This window comes from Schistocerca cancellata, chromosome 1 (genome assembly GCF_023864275.1).
Source record: "Schistocerca cancellata isolate TAMUIC-IGC-003103 chromosome 1, iqSchCanc2.1, whole genome shotgun sequence".
NCBI classification, from domain to species: Eukaryota; Metazoa; Arthropoda; class Insecta; order Orthoptera; family Acrididae; genus Schistocerca; species Schistocerca cancellata.
This window is the reverse complement of record NC_064626.1, coordinates 235,742,020-235,765,455: the sequence shown is the minus strand read 5'-3', so window position 1 is coordinate 235,765,455 and position 23,436 is coordinate 235,742,020. Positions and strand designations below refer to the sequence as shown.

At 46.6% G+C, this 23,436-nt stretch overlaps 1 non-coding gene across 1 annotated transcript; it reads right to left on the bottom strand.

Annotated features, from left to right (window-relative positions):
* Positions 1–17,760: 17,760 nt before the first annotated feature.
* Trnat-ugu (transfer RNA threonine (anticodon UGU)) lies at positions 17,761–17,834 on the bottom strand. The gene has a single exon. It is a non-coding gene; the product is annotated as a tRNA-Thr (tRNA).
* Between the last annotated feature and the right edge of the window lie 5,602 nt (positions 17,835–23,436).

Below are 23,436 nucleotides of genomic sequence, written 5' to 3'. Positions count from 1 at the left end.
GCGGAATTTTACATGCCCATTTGACAGAGCAGTCCCTTATTAGTATAGTGTGATATTCGATTTGTCGATATCTATTAACAGGTACAGTAAAACGTGGAGAATAACCAGTCCTCCAGCAGAGGCAGCACTGACCTGGCCCGCACTAAAGGCTATCGCCAACCGCCAAGCATGATGCGACACTGAGGCGCTGTTGGATTGCTTTCTATTCTCCGTGTCTACTGTCCGTGTTAATAGGTATCTATAAAATTAAATTCAGGAGCGCTCTATCAAATGAGCACGTACAAATTGCATTTTCTGTTGATCCTCGGCGTCGCATCAAGAAGTGACGAGCAGTAATTGTTTGGGCTGACTCCAGCTACGCAATGCAAAAAGGAAATTGCAAATATCTGTCGAAACACTACAGTAAATACGCCTGATGGCTCTTAGGAGACATACCCTATTCAAAGACAAGTAGCTGTTTAAAGTTGTTACCAAAAATCTCGAAACGTTCTTGACCTTTCCGGAACTTTTTCTCGCTGTCTCCCCTCCCTCCCCCCACCCCCCAAAAAAGAATGGAAAAATGTTATCGCTTACTTCATTTACGCTGTTGACGCAGTAAAACTTCAGCACCAGCCATGACGTTTTAATTTATTACTTCTTTGCCGCTGACTCTATTCGCAACACTGCTCGCAAAGTGTGTCCACAAACAGCACTAAATGTAGCTGCAAAATTATATCATTGAACTACACATAGTTCAGGAGGTATGACATCATAAGCATTGAGAAGCTGAAAAACTACCTCTTCTGTTTTATAAAAGGGAACTCGCAGTTTGCAGTTTACGGAGTGCGGTAATAAATATAGGGTGTCTCTAAAGTTGTAACGTTCACTTTGTTGTATACTCTCAACACTAAATAACATACACAGACAGTTTTATTACACATTTTTCACTGAGATAATTTTCACACAATAGTTTGGTACGAGTATATTGTAAATGTCGTGTGAGTAGGGCCTCCCGTTCCCCGCGTGCAAGTCTTTCGATTTGACGCCACTTCAGCGACTTGTGTGTCAAAAGGTTCAAATGGCTCTGAGCACTATGGGACTTAACTTCTGAGGTCATCAGTCCCCTAGAACTTAGAACTACTTAAACTTAACTAACCTAAGGACATCACACACATCCATGCCCGAAGCAGGATTCGAACCTGCGACCGTAGCAATCGCGTGGTTCCAGACTGTAGCGCCTAGAACCGCTCGGCCACCCCAGCCGGCCTCTTGCGTGTCGATGGGGATGAAATGATGATAATTACGACAACACAACACCCAGTCCCTGAACGGAGGAAATCTCCGGGAATCAAACACGGGCCCTTAGGATTGAATTCTGTCCCGCTGACCACTTTTTTTTTGTTTATTTTCATTTTTGTTCGGTACTGTTCGTTGCGTTTGGTCGGGGCGGACGTCAGATGACATCCGTTCAATTTCATCGTCGATTCCTTTACTCAGTTTTTTTACAGAGGGCAAGCAGCCTTCTGACCGAACACGCTGAGCTACCGTCCCGGCATCACTCAGTTACCGGGGGCGGACACGAGTGTATTGCTCCCTCACCTCCAGTCTCATTTTTCCATCATGCTCTCTCACCTGCCTGAGAGCAAGTAAGTCAAATCAACTATCTTGTTCCCTGTGATCAACAGGGCAGCTGCTGGAGAACAGGGGCAACACTGATCAGAATAAATATTAAATTAATATTCGAGATGACTATTACTCACTGGTTGTAGCACGGAACAATTGCCGCCTAAGAAGGGAGCGGAGTACAGTTACACAGGTGCCGAATTTGGATGACGATGCACAAGCAGTGTTTTGGCGCGCGAAAACGTTGTCGGAATGTTCAGCATACTCCAGTGGCAGACGCTACAAGAGAGGCATTGTGCTTCACTGAGAGGCTTACTGTTAAAATTCCGAAAGCTTACGTTCCGAGAAAAATCGTGTAACATATCACATCCTGCCATGTACGTCTCCCGAAATGACCACGCCGAAAAAATCAGAGAAATTCGAGTTCACACAGAGGTTTACCGACAATCTTTTATTTTCACATGCATCATTAGCGAATGGAACAGGGAAGGGAAGAAAAGATCGTGGTACCGGAAGCACCCTCAGCTACACATCGTAAGGCGTCTTGCGGAATACATATGTAAATTTTGAGCGTCTCTCCAGCGGACCACATATTGAATGAAATGGACTTTCTGAGTTTGTGAATGGCATAAGACGGAACTTGTTCGTAAACGCAACTTTGTTCTGATGCACTAAAACATGTAAGTTGTAAAGTATCTTGTACGATACCCTGCAAATCTCACAACGAGACCGCACGAACTTCCCCCATTTATTTGATCCATATTGACAGGATGTGTGAGCACGACTAGTACTTCAAATATGTATCGAGAAATTAGTGTTTTAAAATTGTAGGCATGCTTACATACCTGATGATTTACTGAAACCCTCAGTTGCCGACAGGCGTTGTTTATATACCTCGATGTGGACAGCTGAAAATTTATTCCAGGGAAAGCTGCACGGTCATCAACAGTATCTCTTCTTTCGAGAACAGTTATTGTCTTCATATATATAGTTAAAGGCTACCCAGCCATTGACCTTCGTCTTTGCGAATGCGCACAGGTTGCCCAAACTCTTACGGGAATCGCCAAAGTGTGCGCAAGTAATGAGTGGATGGGAAAATGTCTATAAGGTATTACATATGTAGAATTGTGGACAGTTGGGACTGCATCGAGGTATATCAACAACACCTGTCGGCAGCTGAGGGTTTCAGTTAATCATCATTTATTCCAGGGAAAAGCTGCATGGTCATCAACACTATCTCTTCTTTCGAGAACAGTTATTGTCTTCATATATATGCTTATATGAATTGTAATGTCACTGATATTCAGGGGTTCCGCAGCCGAGCGGAAGCCGACATGATAGTTCAGCGTTCAAAAATGGTTCAAATGGCTCTGAGCACTATGGGACTCAACCTCTAAGGTCATCAGTCCCTTAGAACTTAGAACTACTTAAGCCTAACTAACCTAAAGACATCACACACATCCGTGCCCGAGGCAGGATTCGAACCTGCGACCGTAGTGGTCACGCGGTTCCAGACTGTAGCGCCTTTAACCGCTTGGCCACACCGGCCGGCGATAGTTCAGCGTACTCGGTCAGAAGCCTCGGTACCCTCTTAGTAAAAAAATTGAGTGAAATAGCAACTGGAAGCGGTGTCCTACGACGTCCGCCCAGACCAAACCACGAGAACAATGATGATCAAAATGAAGGGAAAAGAAGCATGTGAGCGCCTGCTTTTATAAATGCGAAATCTCTGGTTCGAAACTCCATGCCGGTACTTGCCATGTTTTCGTTTCCATGTAATTCGAACAAAAGATTTATTATTTTCATACTCTTTATCCAAAAAATTAGAAAATATTTTTTGCCAACGAAGTTGAAAACAAAAAGACAACAATCAAGAACTTTCAATCAAATCAGTACAGTCATTTTATTTGTAATATTTTATCTACATTTGTGAGAAGCATAATGTGTAATGTACGGAACACCGCACGAATCAGGATAACACTCGTCGTAGAAACGTGGGAAACAATAATTGTTGCAACATACTGGACATGTAACGAACGCCGAATTTTTGCATGTGCGTGGTTTTTTCAAAGTGTCTATTCCTAAACAGTTATCGTCACACAATTTCGCGGCGTATAATAGATATCGGTTGCTAGAATTACGTAAGAATGAAGAAAAAAGGAAGTGCTGCCAGCGTGGTTCGACCTAGAGATCTCGCGTTTGCGAAACTAAGCGCTTACTCGATCGACTGCTGAATCCTTGAATACATTTTTTTTTATGGGACCAAACTGCTGAGGTGTTCGGTCCCTAGGCTTACACACTACTTAATCTAACTTAAACGAACTTATGCTAAGGACACCACACACACCCTTAGCGTAAGTTAGTTTAAGCTAGATTAAGTAGTGTGTAAGCCTAGGGACCGATGAACTCAGCAGTTTGGCCTTGAATGCTACCGACCTTACAAAGTACGCAAGCACGCCTAAAATTTTCAAACTCGATTTTCTCTAAAAGCGTTTGTATCTTCTCGTAGAAATAGTAAACAGCCAACCACTTGCAAAATGGAAGGTTTATTAATAGCTCTTCACCATGGTTTCAACGTTTATAAAAACGTCTTCTTCAGAAGCAAATATTGACAACTGGATTACATGTTGTGGCAGAGATACGTTAAAATATAGCCTTTAGGCGTCAGTCCAACAAAAAAGTTCACCTACACAATATTTAAACCATGCACAGCATGTTTGTTGACATTTGGTATTTCCTCACAAATGTACAGCTAGCGCACAAGCGGTACATTGACGAGGAGATACCAAATGTCAACAACCATGCTGTGTATGTTTTAAATAACGCGGAGGTGAAATTTTATGTTTAACTGACGGCTTCAGGCTGTATTTGAACGTACCGCTGCTACAACATGTAATCCAGGTGTCAATGTTTCCTTCTGAAGAAGACGTTAGTAAAGGTGTTTTAATAATCCTACCATTTTGTACCGATTGACTTCTGACTATTTCTACAAGAGGATTTCATCCTACGGTTGCTACTCGACGTACAAAATTTTAAAACTGTTTAGGGTTGCGTCTTCCTATTTACATGCGTTCGATTTCTAGTCGTGCTTTACACAACCTGTCAATATCAAATAGGTGAGGAGAATTATATTAGAACAAATAAGCCCTCGGTCACAAATATTAAGTCAAAATTGGCCAGGTTTCGACGCTACTATGAGCGTCGTCTTCAGAATTAGACTAACTGTTCTAAAACATATTTGGTATATAATACATTAATAAAGTTAAAGTTTGTACTGACTGGAAAAGATGCAGTACTTACAAATCACATATTAAAAAAGGATCTAAGCCGGAGAGGCGACGTCATGAATAGTTGTGAGACTCTGAGTCTTGTTGCAACCCTTATTCACAGTACGAGCAGCCCTTAGCGGTTCGCCATCTCACAACTACAGTATTCATGACGTCGCCTCTCCGGCTTAGATCCTTTTTTAATATGTGACTTGTAAGTACTGCATCTTTTCCAGTCAGTACAAACTTTAACTTTATTAATGTATTATATACCTAATATGTTTTAGAACAGTTAGTCTAATTCTGAAGACGACGCTCATAGTAGCGTCGAAACCTGGTCAATTTTGACTTAATATTTGTGACCGAGGGCTTATTTGTTCTAATATAATTCTGACACGGTCACTGAACCTTAGCAGCTATGTTCAAAGTTTTAGGTGAGGGGAAGTTAGTACAGCCCCTTGTCAGTCTGTTGTGTTTGATCGTAGAATAAGGCAAACTGCAAAATACCCCGAGCGGCGGCCTTTTCTCTTTGCAAGGAAACAGGTAGTGTGACCATGTGCTACTGTGCTCTCCGGTCAGTGTCTGCAGCAGCTTCCAGCAGTGTTGCTCTTCGGCAGCGGCGTATTAACTCCCCGCTGAAGAGACGCGGCTCTGGTCCGTCCAGCCGCCAAGGGATCAAGATAAAAGTCAACGAATGTCTGTCAACCTTCCAGGGAAGACAGCGTCATACGGCGGCGGGGCATCCGGCTCAACCAGTTTGATGCGTCAGATAGCATCAAAATACTCGCCGACTCCAGTCCTGACAACAACGGGGCGACACGAGTCGTCCTGCCTAAACTGATTGTACGACGCACGGATTCCGAATAATTGATTGGCCTTGCTTTCCGGAATAACTTACGACCGCGGCGTCTCGGACTTTGTGTCACGAGAGCGACGCCGTCCGTGGCCCGGACGCCGCTTGACAAGATACTTAAGGAGCTGTCGGCCTCCTCTGGACATCACCGCGCCTTCAGGAGCCTCTTCGGAGGCCAGCCGGAGTGGACTCTCCAAACGTGCGCCCCAGGCACAAACGTAAGGAAGGAGAGCCGAGAAACCAACACAGCGCATCACCTGTCAAGAACTCAATGAACGACTGATTTCGATTTTTGTAAGCACAACGGACAAAAAATTAGTGACACTTTGGACTCATCACTTCACATTATTACCGTATAATCGCCTCTAGTCTTAGTATTTCGGCGAGGAAGACAAATTTCTGCAGGTATGCCATATCCAGCTAAAGCCACTCATTGATCGTTAGAGTAACGAAACTTGGGGGGTTAGGAGGTGTTGATTCCAAAGTTTCACCTGCTGTCGCAAATAGCCTCACAACGGGACCATCAGATCTGTTAATCATGGATTTTCAAAAGTCTTAGGTATATTGTAGAGGGATCTGTTCCGAGTGCCTAACTATTGGTTTTTCATGCGACGGCCCTAGTTTCCGAGAAAATTGTTGTTGAAGTTTTATGCTTATCTCCTACATCCGTAATGTTAAATATCTTTCGACCGAACGACTGTATTACAGGGGCTAAGTAAGGTTCACGGGTACCACGTTGGTGGTAAGGATTCAAACCCTGTCCGTTTCCTTTCTTTTTCAATTTCTTTGTTATAGTTAGGTAGTATATTTAATGGAAAATATTGTCCGCCCCCGGTAGCTAAGTGGTAAGTGGTAATGTCAATCCTAATGGCCCGGGATCGAATCTCGGCTGGGTCAGAGATTTTTCTCCGCTCAGGGACTGGGCGTTGTGTTGTCATCATCATTTCATCCCCATCGACGCGCAAGTCGTCGAAGTGGCGTCAAATCGAAAGACTTGCTCCCGGCAAACGGTCTACCCGATGGGAGGCCCTAGTCACACGACATTTATTATTATATGAAAATATTCAAAAATAGTCGTCATTCATAAATCAATGGCTACAGTACACTTTTTTCAAATGAGATTTCCGTTTGTGGTTCGTAGTTACGAGGACTATTTGGGTCAGTCGCGAAATGGGAACCACTGTGAAAATCAAAAATGTTTTATTTGCAACAATTAGCTACATCTTCCAGCTACTTCTCTACGTAATCTCCGCCCTGACTTAGACATTTGTCGTAGCGTTGTACAAACTTTTCAATAATCTCGTCATAAAAGGCATCCGCCTGTGCCTTCCGACAATTCTCTACGCTGGTCTACAGCTCGTTGTCTGTGCCAAAATGTTGTCTTCATAGCCGGCGAGTCATATGAGCGCAGATGAAATTCAGGGGAAGCCAATTACCGGCTGTATTGTGGATGATAAAAACCTTCCATCGAAAACGCTACAGGATCATCTTCATTGCCCCTGCAGCGTAAGGCTGAGATGACTGTCATGAAGAAGGTACTCCACGACAGTTACGTTATGTGGGCTGCATAACATCAGGCGAAATCTCTCACCAGGCCCTCACACTTGCCAGGAGACACTATTTACCTAGACATCTTTATGTGATCACTATGCGCTCAGAACTGTAAAGCATGACGTGACGCGATCGACAGACATACTAGAGACACGGCCCAACACCTGTGGAAAGTTTCATGGATTTTACTATGGTTTCGATTACATGTCCTATCGTACCTAACTTTCCGAATAGCCCTCTTTAAATCCCAAGTATTTTGACAGCTCCAAAGAGTTCTCAAGAATGGACGAATTATTAGCAACTGTGGAAGGATTCCAGATTCAGACGAAAGTACTTAACCCTAATTTTCATCTCGATTATGTAACTAACCCCGATCAAACCGGCTGTCAGTACCAATGACGTCCAACAGGTCCCTTGCGGAACAAGGAGTGAAAACACATTTCAGCATTCCTTAACAGTACAGTCTACTATAACTGCGTCAGGAAAGATATCCTTACTTTTTTTTTGTATACAAGAACCATTCGGGAAAGTTGGTGGGACTGTCCATAGAAGAGTTGACGACTTGACTCATAAATTTAAAAAATGTAGTTGTAACTTGCACGAATCAAGGAACTTCACAAAATTCCTGCCGGAAGGATTTTTAAAAATCTGTCATCTTCTTATCTTTGTAGATGAAAGACAAGCATGCCAGTCCAGCTCCCACTCAAATGTACTCAACCGTACCAACCCAGTGATGTTTATTTTTACAGGCGGGTTAAAATTATCACGAAAAAATTGACAATGATCCCGAATTCTTAAAGACTAATAGAAAAATCGCTTCGAGGGAAGATTCTGTAAAATAAAATTATTTAATTTTGCAGCAACAGATTGCACCTGCTTTCTCAGTCATGATGAAACACGCGTGGTTCGCATCGAAGGTGATTGAGCCGGCCGGGATGGCCGAGCGGTTCTAGGCGCTACAGTCTGGAACCGCGCGACCACTACGGTCACAGGTTCGAATCCTGCCTCGGGCATGGATGTGTGTGATGTCCTTAGGTTAGTTAGGTCTAAGTAGTTCTAAGTTCTAGGGGACTGATGACCTCAGAAGTTGTCCCATAGTGCTCAGAGCCATTTGAACCATTTTTTTAAAGTTGATTGAAGAAGTAACAATCTTTCCTAATTTAAACGAACTGTTTATTCCGGTATTGCTTCTGAAAATTCGTGTACCTACAAGGCAGTAGTTTACATTAAATGTGCGTGGTGCTCAGCGATTTGTGTTTCGATTGCTTCTACGAGAAATACCATCCAGAATTATGTTCTATCTCAGAAAGCGATGCAAGCGATAGCGAGTAAGACGATTTTGTAATCTGTTCTGTATAAAACGGAATACTGATTTGAAGGGAGTGTAGTGTAGTAGCTTGTCAGTACTGCCGGAGCTGACGCTTCGATCATTATTCTTGCGGGCCCCGCGAGCGGTGCTTTGAACATCGCTACCGATAGGATGACCTGACCAATGGAGAACCTCCAGGCTGTTGACCAATGGTCACCGCTAGGACGGAAATATACCTGCGCAGCAGCTTTCTGGTTCGATATTAGTTTCATGTTGCTTGTTGGTGCCGAACGCTACACCGATCTGTCGATATCTCTACCAGATAACATTCAGTATATATAGACGTAAGGCGGTGTCGGGTCTCTGCAAATAGCTGCCACAAGATGTCGCCGCTGTGGTCGAATGGTTTTACGCGCTTACAGTCCGGAACCACGCGGCTGCTACGGTCGCAGATTCGAATCCTGACTCGGGCATGGATGTGTCTGATCTCCTTAGGTTAGTTAGGTTTAAGTAGTTCTAAGTCTAGGGGACTGATGACCTCAGATGTTAAGTCCCATAGTGCTTAGAGCCATTTGAACCAACAGTGTAGCAGTTCTTCAGCAATAAGCTGAATAAAATATTCACTATGAGATCAAAAGTATCCTGACATTCCCAAAAACATACGTTTTTCATATTAGGTGCATTTGATCTGCCTCCCACTGCCGGGTACTCCATATCAGCGACCTCAGTAGTCATTAGACATCGTAAGAGAGCAGAATGGGGCGCTCCGTGGAACTCACGGACTTCGAACGTGATCAGGTGATTGGGTGTCACTTGTGTCACACATCTGTATGCGAGATTTCCACACTGTTGAACATCCCTATGGCTACTGTTTCCGATGTGATAGTGAAGAGGAAACGTGAAGGGACTTGTACAGAACAAAAGCGTAGAGGCCGACCTCGCCTGTTGACTGACAGAGGCTGCCGACAGTTGAAAAGGGTCGTAATGTGTAAGGGGCAGACATCTATCCAGACCATCAAACAGGAACTCCAAATTGCATCAGGATCCACTGCAAGTACTATGACAGTTAGGCGGGAGGTGAGATAACTTGGATTTCATGATCGAACGGCTGTTCATAAGCCACACATCACACCAGTATGCGACAAACGATGCCTCGCTTAGTGCAAGGAGCATAAACATTAGACGATTGAATAGTGGAAAAACGTTTTGTGGAGTGACGAATCACGGTACACAAAGTGGCGATCCGATGGCACGCTGTGGGTGTGGCGAATGCCCGGTGAACGTCATCTGCCAGGGTGTGGTGTGGCAACAGTAAAATTCGGAGGCGGTGGTGTTAGGGTGTGGTCGTGTTTTACATGGAGGGGGCTTGCGCACCTTGTTGTTTTGCGTGACACTATCACAGCACAGACCTACATTGATGTTTTAAGCACATTCTTGCTACCCACTGTTGAAGAGCAATTCGGGGATGGTGATTGCATCTTTCAACACGATAGAGCACCTGTTCATAATGCACGGCCTGTGGCGGAGTGGTTACACGACAATAACGTCCCTGTAACGGACTGGCCTGCGCAGAGTCCTGACCTGAATCCTATATAACACCTTTGGGTTGTTTTGGAACGCCGACTTCGTGCCAGGCCTCACAGATCGACATCGATACCTCTCCGCAGTGCAGCACGCCGTGAAGAATGGGCTGCCATTCCCCAAGAAACCTTCCAGCACCAGATTGAACGTATCCCTGCTAGAGTGGAAGCGTCATCAACGCTAAGAGTGGGCAAACACCATACTGAATTCCAGCATTACCGATGGAGGGCGCCACGAACTTGTAAGTCATTTTCAGCCAGGTGTCCGGATACTTTTGATCACATAGTGTATTTATTTAAAGTGCGCTTGTCCAGATTCCTATTGCGACAGGCCCCTTCGGCCACTTTCCACCCATTTATCATTAGCAACGAAGACATAGCATTTGGCTTCACGGAACGTAACGGTTGCCGACTCGCAATATAACAAAAAGTTTGCTGTAACGATTAATTTATTAATGAAATTACTAAATAAATAATTTTGTATGGCATACGCTATTTAATGATATCCTGTACGATGATATTAAAAAAAAGTACATAGGCAGCATTTGAACCCTACCCCCTGGGCTACGCTCGCTCGCTATAGTTACAGTCACAGAGGTAGGGACAAAACATAAACACGGATTCTCACGGAAACTACGGGCCGTCACATGAAAAACCGCTAGCCACGTACTCAGGATAGGTCCCTCTACAACATACCTAAGACTCATCTAAACCCGTGATAAACAGGTCTGATGGTTCCCTTGTCAGACATTTCTGTGCCGCCGTGGTCGATCTGTAGAACTTCTTCTTCCTGACGTTTCGTTCTCAACTACGGAGAACATCTTCCGAGGTGAGTCGACTCACCTCGGAAGATGTTCTCCGTAGTTGAGAACGAAACGTCAGGAAGAAGAAGTTCTACAGATCGACCACGGCAACTTAGCCCGGAAGTGTTTATTGATGAAGACGCCGGCCGTGAAAGCCTACATGGAATGATTTCTGTGCCGGGTTAAGATCGGGTGATCTAGGAAGACAGTCGAAGCAGGATAGGGCGCTAGAGCGTTCACAAAACCAGAAAAGTATGCGTGCACCCTTGTGGACAAGTCTGTTGTCCTCTTGAAAGACAAGGGTGTCTAAAGCATACTCATGATGAAGAAGAAAGGGCAACACTTCATCGCCAAGAGTACTGAAATAGACACTGTGGTTCATGTTCACGGTAACCTGAAAGAGTGGGCCCAAGTCTCGGTACGAAAAACGTACTCAAGACGTAACAGAAAGACGGCCTGCCTCAACTACACCTTCCACACGCTGCGCGCTAGACGCCTCATTGGGCTGTCAATGCACTTGATGCCCAGCACTATTCGAAAAGGGGCAACAGCGTGACTCATCGAGCTACACTGCACAGCTCCAGTCAGGTACTGTACAGTATATGTGTTATTTGACCAACTGAAGAGGTAACAGCTCTAGGTTCTGGTCTGGCTTTTTGAAACATATTCGACTTCAAATGCCCATTACATGCAGTTCCATTAGCAATGTTTGCTTGACAGCTGATTGAGATGGATCTGCATTTACTGACAGCATCAGGTACTATAGAGTTTCAAACTGAATGTCGTTAGCAAGGCGTGATACGTCTCTTCGGTTGCTGTCGGTTAGGATCTGTTCTTACGCTGTGTTACATGGCTGCGAGTGACACACCATCGCTTCTAGACAAGTTGGACAGTCCGCGAGCAACATATTATTTCCTGAGCGCGCCTGTGTTTACTGTGTACGCCGGAGCTGATATTCCGGGGAAGGGGGCTTAGATGTAACTGGTCGGGCTTCCCTTAATCCTCTTAAATGGGTTGTGGTTGGACCTTCCATGGCTGGCTTGCGGCTTGTGATTTTCCTTAATCAACACGTGTTCTCCATCACTCACCTCAAAATAGAAACATCTGAAACGTCTGAAAGCAAACGGCATCTACAGCTGTTACCGGAAGCAGGAACTGGGCAGTTGAAATGACTGCATTCGGCTGCTGAAGCTAACCTGCTGAAACATTGACTCATCCTACTGCGCTGATCACATACTACCGACTGACCCGCACCACTTCATAGCCACGACTTAAATGGGAGGGTAGGAAACACTAAAAACACAACACATAAACACGTCTAACACGATGTAGGAAACCAGTTGGCATTCAAAACAGCTACTGGTCGTCGGAAAGGATCAACAAAGATCCTGTGAGGTTTTCGATAGAGTTGTATATCATTCTTGCAGCAAACTAGTGGCAGCTCAGGTAACGATGACGGAGGTCGGAGATTTTCTCCGCTCGGGGACTTGTTGTTGTGTTGTCTTCATCATCAAATCATCCTCATTGAAGAGTAGGTCGCCGAAGGGGCGTCAATCTCAAAAGACTTGCACCAGGCGACTGGTCTACCCGACGGGAGGCCCTCGCCACACGACACGACATTTCATTTCAGGTGGATAGCGATCAAGCACCCTTCTCTCCGAAGTATACCACAAAGGCTTAATAATAGGGAGATCTGCTGGCTGTGGTGTCCAGGAGAGATGAGATAGTTCATCATCGTGCTCACAAAAACAGCCGTGAACGGTGCGAATTTTGTGAACAAGTGCCCTGTCGTCTTAGGACACAATATCACCATTAGAGGATAACGTCGTTCCACGGGATGGACCTCATCGGCAATAATGAGACCTTGCAGACTAAGCATGGGGCCGATGGAATACCACGGTGTTTGCGGTTCTAGGCGCTGCAGTCTGGAACGGCGGGACTGCTACGGTCGCAGGTTCGAATCCTGCCTCGGGCATGGATGTGTGTGATGTCCTTAGGTTAGTTAGGTTTAAGTAGTTCTAAGTTCTAGGGGACTGATGACCTCAGATGTTAAGTCCCATAATGCTCAGAGCCATTTGAACCATTTTTGAATACCACGGTGCCGGCCAGGGTGGCCGAGCGGTTCTAGGCGCTACAGTCTGGAACCGCGCGACCGCTACGGTCGCAGGTTTGAAACCTGCCTCGGGCATGGATGTGTGTGATGTCCTTAGGTTAGTTAGGTTTAAGTAGTTCTAAGTTCTTGGAGACTGATGACCTCAGATGTTAAGTCCCATAGTGCTCAGAGCCATTTGAACAGGTGACACGTACATAAGCATCCTGTCTGATCACCTGCATCCGCTCATGTCCATTGTGCATTCCGACGGACTTGGGCAATTCCAGCACGACAAAGCGACACCCCACACGTCCAGAATTGCTACAGAGTGGCCCCAGGAACACTCTTCTGAGTTTAAACTCTTCCGATGGCCACCAAACTCCCCAGGCATGAACATTATAGAGCATATCTGGGATGCCTTACAACATCTTTTCAGAAGAGATCTCCACCCCCTCGTACCCTTACGGATTTATGGGCTGAACCGCAGGATTCATCGTGTCAGTTCCTTTCAGCGCTACTTCAGACATCAGTCGAGTCCATTCCACGTCGTCGGCACTTCTACGTGCCCCCTACACGATATTAGGCAGATGTACCAGTTTCTTTGGCTCGTCAGTGTAAATACATAAACCTGCAACCAGTCGGTTTTTTGAATAGTTATTTATTATTCCATGAATCGATTTGCAAACCTTTTCAGTTTCATATACAGATGCTTTTTCCGGAAGTTACATGTCTATTTCTAGCATAGTGCTGGGTGATGGCTTGCGACAGCATGGGCGGCTTTTTTCCGTTACTGTCCATTTGTGTGCTTTCGTTGTGATCACTTCACACACTTTTACACAATACGTATGCATTTATAATGTGCTAGAGAAACTTTGTCAACATCCATTTTATGCAAAAAAAACTAAATTTTCAAAGATGTCTGTACACTTAACACCGAAATGTCTGCCTGCCGTGTGACGACGACAGGAAAGCTGCCAGATGGAGGACTGGACGGTAGAGGTAAGCCCGTTTTACACGCGCGACTTTCTGGTTTAACTCGACTGCTCGAAGTGCGTCCACCTTTCGCACCTGCGTGTAAAACAGCAGCCAACCACATCGCCTGTTTCTATGACATCAATAATCTATAGACAGTGCCGAGTGCGCAGAAACAGCGGACAGTGGCGGCGTCTATTAACGTCGGAAATTAATCTGTTCCGACCAAGTTCACTTGTATTAGAATTTTGTGCTTTCACGTCTTCTTAAGCTTTATTGTCTTATTCGTTTTGTTTTCGTGCACATTAAAAATGTTGCACGAGGTTCTGGTATTTTTCATACTAGTGTCCTACACGAGTGACAAAATATCTGAAAGCGAAAAGGTATTTACGTTTTACAGAGAAGAATCCTTCACTGTGCAAAATAAGAAACTTGCTACGTAAATGTGTTTTAATTATAATTATTTGACGAGAAAAAAATTTTCGATGTCATTCGAGACTCAGCAAGGAAACAAGATTAAAAAAATGAAGTAAAATGGTGCTATTTACTGCCTTCTAGACAATGTTTGATATGTTTACAAGCATAAATTTTCTCAAGCAAATAAATGTTTGTACGACACTACTCTTATTGTTTCAGTTCTTAGGAGTGTAGAGAATTTACCATACAAGCTTAGATAATAACATACACTATCAGTTTATTTTGGTCACTTCTTCTCCCTACATTTTGTAACTATATTTCGATTTTTTCGTGAAAATGGTAGTCCCTCATAACCTCATTTTGCCAAACTGCACAGCAGAGAGCTCTCACATCACACGCAGTTTTGGCGCTGACGTGTAAACGAAAACGACCGTTCGATGCAGAGGAGACTCAGCGCAGGAATAAAACGCTATGGCACTGCTCGTCTCGAGTAGTCAGTTCAGACAAGAAAGGCGACCGTGTGAATTGGGTATTAGAGTAGTAGTTTTTAAAATAGGGAGTGTGTGTAGTGCCATAAAACCGACAGCAACTAAGAAATGACTCGTATTTCTGTTGTCTGTTGTTATTATCGTAGGCACTTTCTTGACGTTTAAAAATTTTTATGGAGTATAATGATTCGCCCATTCTTACTCTTCACTCGACTTTCTAATAGAACAATATTCTTGTAAATGTAATTACTTTTGCTTCCAAAGCGATAATGTTGAAGATTCTTGCCGTTTGTGGCTCAGATTTAGCAACAATTGTGGAAGTGGTTTCTTCTGTGTTGGGGAACAGTTATATTGTTTTCGATGATTTATTTTCACGTATCTGTGTTTTTTTACTTGAGCTACAGTTTTAGTGGCTTATTTGGTCCGTTAAATAATGTAGATCTTGCATTCCATACAGATTACCTACGTTCCACATTCACTGATTTGGCTGAAAGTGTAGCAAACAAAACTTTGCTTTGTTGCATAGTTATACGGCGTCTTTCTGCAAAACGACGAATCCTTTGGTATTTACTAGCAATTTTTTGGTACTGAAGGAAAACATTATTCAGCAAATGTCCATACGTTACAGGAGAATCATAAATAAACTGTTCTGTAATGTACCGTTTCGTACCTCCCAGGGTCCTTAGGAAATTAAACAGTGTCAAATTTAGTGTCTTTTTCTAGTTAATGTCGGTTTTTATGGCGCTACACACACTCCCCACTGTAAAAACTATACTGATCAGCCAGAATATTATGACCACCTACCTAATAGCCGAGATGTCCACCTTTGGCACGGATAATAGTGGCGACACGTGGTGGCATGGAAGGAATGAGGCCTTGCTACGTCGCTGGAGGGAGTTGGCTCCACATCTGTACAAAAAATGGTTCAAATGGCTCTGAGGACTATGCGACTTAACTTCTGAGGTCATCAGTCGCCTAGAACTTAGAACTACTTAAACCTAACTAACCTAAGGACATCACACACATCCATGCCCGAGTCAGGATTCGAACCTGCGACCGGAGCGGCCGCTCAGCTCCAGACTGTAGCGCCTAGAACCGCACGGCCACACCGGCCGGTCCCACATCTGTACACACAAGTCATCTAATTCCAGTAAATTCCAGGGAGGGGGGCGATTAGCTCTGACGACACGTTCAGTCACATCCCAAATGTGTTAGATCGGGTTCAGATCTAGCGAGTTGGGGGAGGGGGTTCAAAAATTGCTCTGAGTACTATGGGTCTTAACATCTGAGGTCATCAGTCCCCTATAACTTAGAACTACTTAAACCTAACTAACCTAAGGACATCACACACATCCATGCCCGAGGCAGGATTCGAACCTGCGACCGTAGCGGTCGCACGGTTCCAGACTGAAGTGTTTAGAACCTCTCGGCCACTTCGCCCGGCCATCAATAATTGCCAAAGTGTTTTCGGTGCAGAACTTTGCGCACGAACTGACCTCTCGATTATGTCCCGTAAATGTTCGATGGGATTGTTCTTGGACGATCTGGGTGGCCAATTCATTCGATCGAATTGTACAGAATGTTCTTCGAACCAGACGCCAACAATTGTGATCCGGTGACACGGCGTATTGTCATCCATAAAAATTCCATCGTTGTTTGGGAACATGAGGTCCATGAATGGCTGCAGATGGTGTCCAAGTAGCCAAACATAACCATTTCTAGTCAATGATCGGAGACGGGGGAGGGGGGATCAGCACACCAATTGGGGCTCGTCACTGCGTTCCACAAGTCACTTCATCACAACCCTGGTCTTGTGTCATGGCGCATTATCTTGTTGAAAAATGCCATTGCCGTCGGGAAACATTATCGTCATGATAGGTGTTCGTGATCTGCAATCGGCGTACGATACTCCTTGGCCGCCATGGCGCCTTTCACGAGCTCCATTTGACTCATGGGTGCCCACGTGAATGCTCCCCAGAGCATAATGGAGCCGCCGCCAGCTTGTCTCACAATACAGATGTCAAGGAAGACAACGGACTCGCGCCCTACCATCGGCAGTATGAAGAAGGTCTCGGGGTTCATCAGACCATGCAATGCTCTGCCACTGCGCCAACGTCCAGTGCCGATGGTCACGTGCCCATTTCAGTGGTAGTTGAAGATTTCATGGTGTTAACATTGGCACATGCATAGGTCGCCGGCTGCACAGGTCCATTGCTAGGAATGTTCGGTGCACTGTCAGTTCAGACACACTTGTACAGCATTAAAGTCTGACATTAGTTCCTCCATAGTTCGCCACCTGTCCTGCTTTACCAATTTGCTCAGCATACGATGTCCGACGTCTGTAATGAAGGTGGCCGTCCAAACCCACGATGTCTGGATGTGTTGGTTTCGCCATGCGTTAAAGACACTCACCACAGCAATTCTCGAACACCCAACAAGTCGTGCACTTTCCGAAACGCTCGTGCAGAGCCGCCGGGCCGTCACAGTCTACCCTTGGTCAAACTCAGATTCCGCCCCTTCCTCATTCTACACAAGTACAGCATGCTCATTGATACTACACGCAACGTGCGTGTCTCATTCCTCGCCAGGTTACGCTGCTATTCCCTGGACGGGTTTATATCGATAGTAGGTCACTGGTCATGATGTTGTGACTGATCAATGTGTGTTACAAATCAATATAAACCTTAGTGTTTACTAAGATGGTATGTCCGAAAGAACAGATACCATCGGTGACCAAGCAGCTCGTTAGAATGAAATTACAATGGAATGAACACCCTTAGCTGCCTACACGCGTCGACATACGTCAACGGGGACAGATGAAAATGTGTGCCCCGACCGGGACTCGAACCCGGGATCTCCTGCTTACATGGCAGACGCTCTATCCATCTGAGCTACCGAGGACACAGTGGACAGTGCGACTGCAGGGATTTATCTCTGGCACGCCTGCCGCGAAACCCACATTCTCAACGTATTTTCCCGCACTACATTCGTAGTGCCCCCGCCCATTATATTCGTTACTCGCGGCGCGTTGCCGATTCCCGTAAGAGTTCGGGCACTATTTGTGCATTCGCACAGAAGAAGAAGATGGTCAAGTGCCGGTGAGCCTTAACTATATATATACTAAGATGGTATCTGTTCTTTGGGACATGCCACTTGACCATCTTATTCTTCTGTGCAAATGCACAAATAGTGCCCGAACTCTTACGGGAATCGGCAACGCGCCGCGAGTAACGAGTATAATGGGCGGGGGCACTACGAATGTAGTGCGGGACAATACGTGTTGAGAGCTTCCCCGACCTCTATGAGTACGATACGTACATTACACCTACTACCGACGGCGGCAGCGGAACAGCGATACTTCTACGTAGCGGCATAGTAGCCGAGGACGTGGTGTACCTGCCGTCAGCGCGAGGACTGTCGCTCACAGTGCTGGGAGTACGGGTCGTTAACATTTACGCACCGTCGGGGTCAGACAGACGGCGCGACCGATCTCGATTTTACGCAGAGGAGATTGCAACACTATTCTTAGGTCGGTATGAACATGTCTTATTTGGAGGCGACTTCAACTGCGTGCTCGCACCAAAAGATCAACACCCACGTTATACTTCATGCCCGGAGCTGCGGCAACTCATACTGGACATGAATCTCATTGATACATGGGAGAAGATACATGGCGACAGACGTGGATACACCTACGTCACGAGTCACTCTGCAAGTCGTCTCGATCGCATTTACGTAACACGTCGTCTCGAACCTGCGATCCTCGATGCGGAATTGTGGCCTGTCGCCTTTTCAGATCACGTAGCATATATATGCACGGTCTCCCTGAGTCGTCAACAAGTGTGGAGGAGTCGCAGTGTTTGGAAACTGAATACGGCACACCTTAAGGAACCTGAGTGCAGACGCTTAGTCGAAGACACTTGGCATGTGTGTGAACGACGCCTCCCGACATATCCGACGACGTTGCAGTGGTGGCTGGAATGCGTTAAGCCTGCATTGCGCCGAGCGTTAATTGCATACGGAAGAGAGCAGATGATGTGGAGGCGGAACACGACGGAATTTTATTTCACGATGCTCCGCGAACTATCTGTACAAGCACCTTCACAGGAGCGTCGTGCCGGTATAAAACGAGCACAGGCCCAAATAATTTCCATAACGCGCCGCCGACTGGAGGGTGTCGCAATCCGTGCAAGGGCCTTTGAACGAGTCCGTGGAGAATCCCCGTCGATGTATCACGTTATCAGAGAAAAACAACGTAGCCGCAGAACCTTAATACAGACGGTCGTACTGCCGGTCGCCGCATGACAACGCAAAAAGACATTGCCAACGCTTTCGTGGAACACTACGGTCATCTCTATGAAGAAGCGGAACACGATCAGGCAGCCTTTCATGAGGTCCGACGAACGCTCTCCGCGTGTCTCGACGAGTCGGCCAACCTGGAGTTAACAGGTGAAATCACAGTTGACGACGTAATAGAAGCGATTGACAAGGGAGCGTCACACAAATCGCCGGGGCCCGACGGGTTTCCGTTAGAGTTCTATCGTACATTTAAAGATCTCATGATTCCACTATGGACTGCCATGTACTGCGAATTGATGTCTCCCAACGTGCCTCTTCCACCCTCCTTCGTGGAAGGAATGATCATCCCCATCCACAAACCATCTGGCGGCACAGGGATACAGGCCTACCGGCCACTGACCCTTCTTAATTGCGACTACAAGATCCACGCCAGGATACTTGCAGCACGCTTTAAACGCGTAATACAAGTGATTTCACTCGACCAAACCCAGCTTGGAGGAGCGGCACTCAGCGACTACCGCGATGTTATCGCACTGGCTTCAACATGTCGTCTCCGGGGTGTATTGGTATCGATAGACTTCGATCGCACATTTGACAGGCTGAGTCATGCTTATCTCACGGACGTGATGACGAAAATGAAGTTTCCGGAAAGTTTTGTCACAGTCGTCATGAGACTACTCCACGGAGCCGCATCCAAAGTGCTCATCAATGGACGCTTGGTGGGGCCCATCACCATCTCACGATCGGTCAGACAAGGGTGCCCGCTGTCAACGATATTGTATGCCATCGCTGTCGAGCCGCTGCTTTGCGGGCTCCGGAATCGACTCCAAGGAATGACGATAAGGCACAACAAGTTTATATGCCGAACATACGCAGATGACCTAGTGTTTTTAGCACGGTCAGGCGACGAGGCAGGAGCGGCCTTGCATTGGATTAATTTGTATTGTATGGCTACGGGAAGTCGCCCGAACATGGCAAAGTCGGGAGCGATGGACATCGGGAGAGGACTCCCGACAGGAAGTGTAGCACCATTACAGCCGATCAACAAGATGAAATGCCTAGGAATTATCTTCACTACAGACGTTCGACGCACGGTGGCACTGAGTTACAGACATCTTCTGCAAACAATTCGTGCGAGTGTCCGAAGTCACAGGTTAAGGGCACTGGATATGATACAACGGGTCACCTTTGCCAACACTTATCTAGCCTCTCGCATCCCCCACCTGGCACAAGTTCTTCCTATGCCGGTGGTGTTGGCCCGCCGAATCCTGGCGGCACTAGGATATTTTGTGAGCACAGGTCTGCTTTTTAAGGTAGGATACGAAACCCTCACCCTTCCTCGTAGTCGTGGCGGTCTTGGACTAGTCCACGTACGCGACCGAGCAGTGGCTATTTATGTAACCACAATGATAAAGATGTGGACACGACACCAGACAAGTCTGACGGGCGGCTTGATAGACGAACTCGCTCCACCTTCTCTTTCGGCTCCGGTAGCGGTGGCTCACATCTCACCATCGCTTGCCCATATGCGAACCTTCTTTGTGGAACACAGTTATGTACATATGGAACTACCGACTACCAGGACGGCAACGGCACGCGATATATATCACATCTTCACTCGACGACGACCGAATAATGCCGTAGAGCGCCGCCAACCAACAGTTACGTGGTCAGTGGTATGGCGTACAGTGCACCACCCACACCTCGATACGGGAACGCGCGCATTGTGGTATCAGGTGGTAAATGGGAAATACGTGACTCGTTCCAGGTTGCATACAATTCATATGGCGGACGAGCCACTGTGTCCGCAGTGCAATGTTATAGACACTGAGGAGCATCGCCTGATATGCGGACCTTCGGCGGACGTCTGGTGTTTGGTCAAAAAAATGATCGCCTTCCTCCTTCGGGTGGGGCCGCAAACAATAGAACCACGCACACTACTTCTCCCAGATAGGACATACACTCCTGGAAATGGAAAAAAGAACACATTGACACCGGTGTGTCAGACCCACCATACTTGCTCCGGACACTGCGAGAGGGCTGTACAAGCAATGATCACACGCACGGCACAGCGGACACACCAGGAACCGCGGTGTTGGCCGTCGAATGGCGCTAGCTGCGCAGCATTTGTGCACCGCCGCCGTCAGTGTCAGCCAGTTTGCCGTGGCATACGGAGCTCCATCGTAGTCTTTCACACTGGTAACATGCCGCGACAGCGTGGACGTGAACCGTATGTGCAGTTGACGGACTTTGAGCGAGGGCGTATAGTGGGCATGCGGGAGGCCGGGTGGACGTACCGCCGAATTGCTCAACACGTGGGGCGTGAGGTCTCCACAGTACATCGAAGTTGTCGCCAGTGGTCGGCGGAAGGTGCACGTGCCCGTCGACCTGGGACCGGACCGCAGCGACGCACGGATGCACGCCAAGACCGTAGGATCCTACGCAGTGCCGTAGGGGACCGCACCGCCACTTCCCAGCAAATTAGGGACACTTTTGCTCCTGGGGTATCGGCGAGGACCATTCGCAACCGTCTCCATCAAGCTGGGCTACGGTCCCGCACACCGTTAGGCCGTCTTCCGCTCACGCCCCAACATCGTGCAGCCCGCCTCCAGTGGTGACGCGACAGGCGTGAATGGAGGGACGAATGGAGACGTGTCGTCTTCAGCGATGAGAGTCGCTTCTGCCTTGGTGCCAATGATGGTCGTATGCGTGTTTGGCGCCGTGCAGGTGAGCGCCACAATCAGGACTGCATACGACCGAGGCACACAGGGCCAACACCTGGCATCATGGTGTGGGGAGCGATCTCCTACACTGGCCGTACACCACTGGTGATCGTCGAGGGGACACTGAATAGTGCACGGTACATCCAAACCGTCATCGAACCCATCGTTCTACCATTCCTAGACCGGCAAGGGAACTTGCTGTTCCAACAGGACAATGCACGTCCGCATGTATCCCGTGCCACCCAACGTGCTCTAGATGGTGTAAGTCAACTACCCTGGCCAGCAAGATCTCCGGATCTGTCCCCCATTGAGCATGTTTGGGACTGGATGAAGCGTCGTCTCACGCGGTCTGCACGTCCAGCACGAACGCTGGTCCAACTGAGGCGCCAGGTGGAAATGGCATGGCAAGCCGTTCCACAGGACTACATCCAGCATCTCTACGATCGTCTCCATGGGAGAATAGCAGCCTGCATTGCTGCGAAAGGTGGATATACACTGTACTAGTGCCGACATTGTGCATGCTCTGTTGCCTGTGTCTATGTGCCTGTGGTTCTGTCAGTGTGATCATGTGATGTATCTGACCCCAGGAATGTGTCAATAAAGTTTTCCCTTCCTGGGACAATGAATTCACGGTGTTCTTATTTCAATTTCCAGGAGTGTATTATCCCCGAACGAAGACAAACGCAGTGACTTGGATTCGAGGTTTGACTGTGCGTTATCTTTTCCGAGACGGCAGTAAGAATGTGCTCGACTTTTGGGCCTTACTACAGAAACATCACTCACAGCTTATGAGACATCCGAGATATCGAACATATTACGCAAATTTTTTAGGGAGTGTCTTGCTTGATCCCCCACCCAGTTGGGGTGTCCCGGGTAGGAGAATGTAATTATTGTCTATAAGTATCAGAACAAGAAAGGACCAGGACAGTGGAGAGGATCCACAAACACACGTGAAGACGTACCCGACACCAACGCGAGGTGTGACGGGATTAGCGAGGTACGCGCCTAAAAGAGGAACGTAGACCGTTATTGTTTGTACTGACAGAAGCAGGATATTTTATTTATTTTTTTTCACTATTATGTTAAAAAAAGTCCACTTATTTACGTTTCCCAGAAAATTTTATTTTATAAAGTCATCGTCTTACATATTTAAAAAAAATGCTAGAAGCAGTTTATGTTTGTTATTGTAAAAAAAATGGAAAAATGGATAGAGCGTCTGCCATGTAAGCACGAGATCCCGGGTTCGAGTCCCGGTCGGGGCACACATTTTCATCTGTCCCCGTTGACGTATGTCAACGCCTGTAGGCAGCTAAGGGTGTTCATTTCATTGTAATAAACCTTAGTATTCGCATTAATCCGATTTCGTATTCAGAAGTGTCGCTTGCTAGCCGCTTGGGGCGCTGCTATCACTGCGGGTGACCAAAAACGAGACGGAGTGTCGCTACTGTTATGTTAGACTGTGGTAGTACGGATTCAATTGC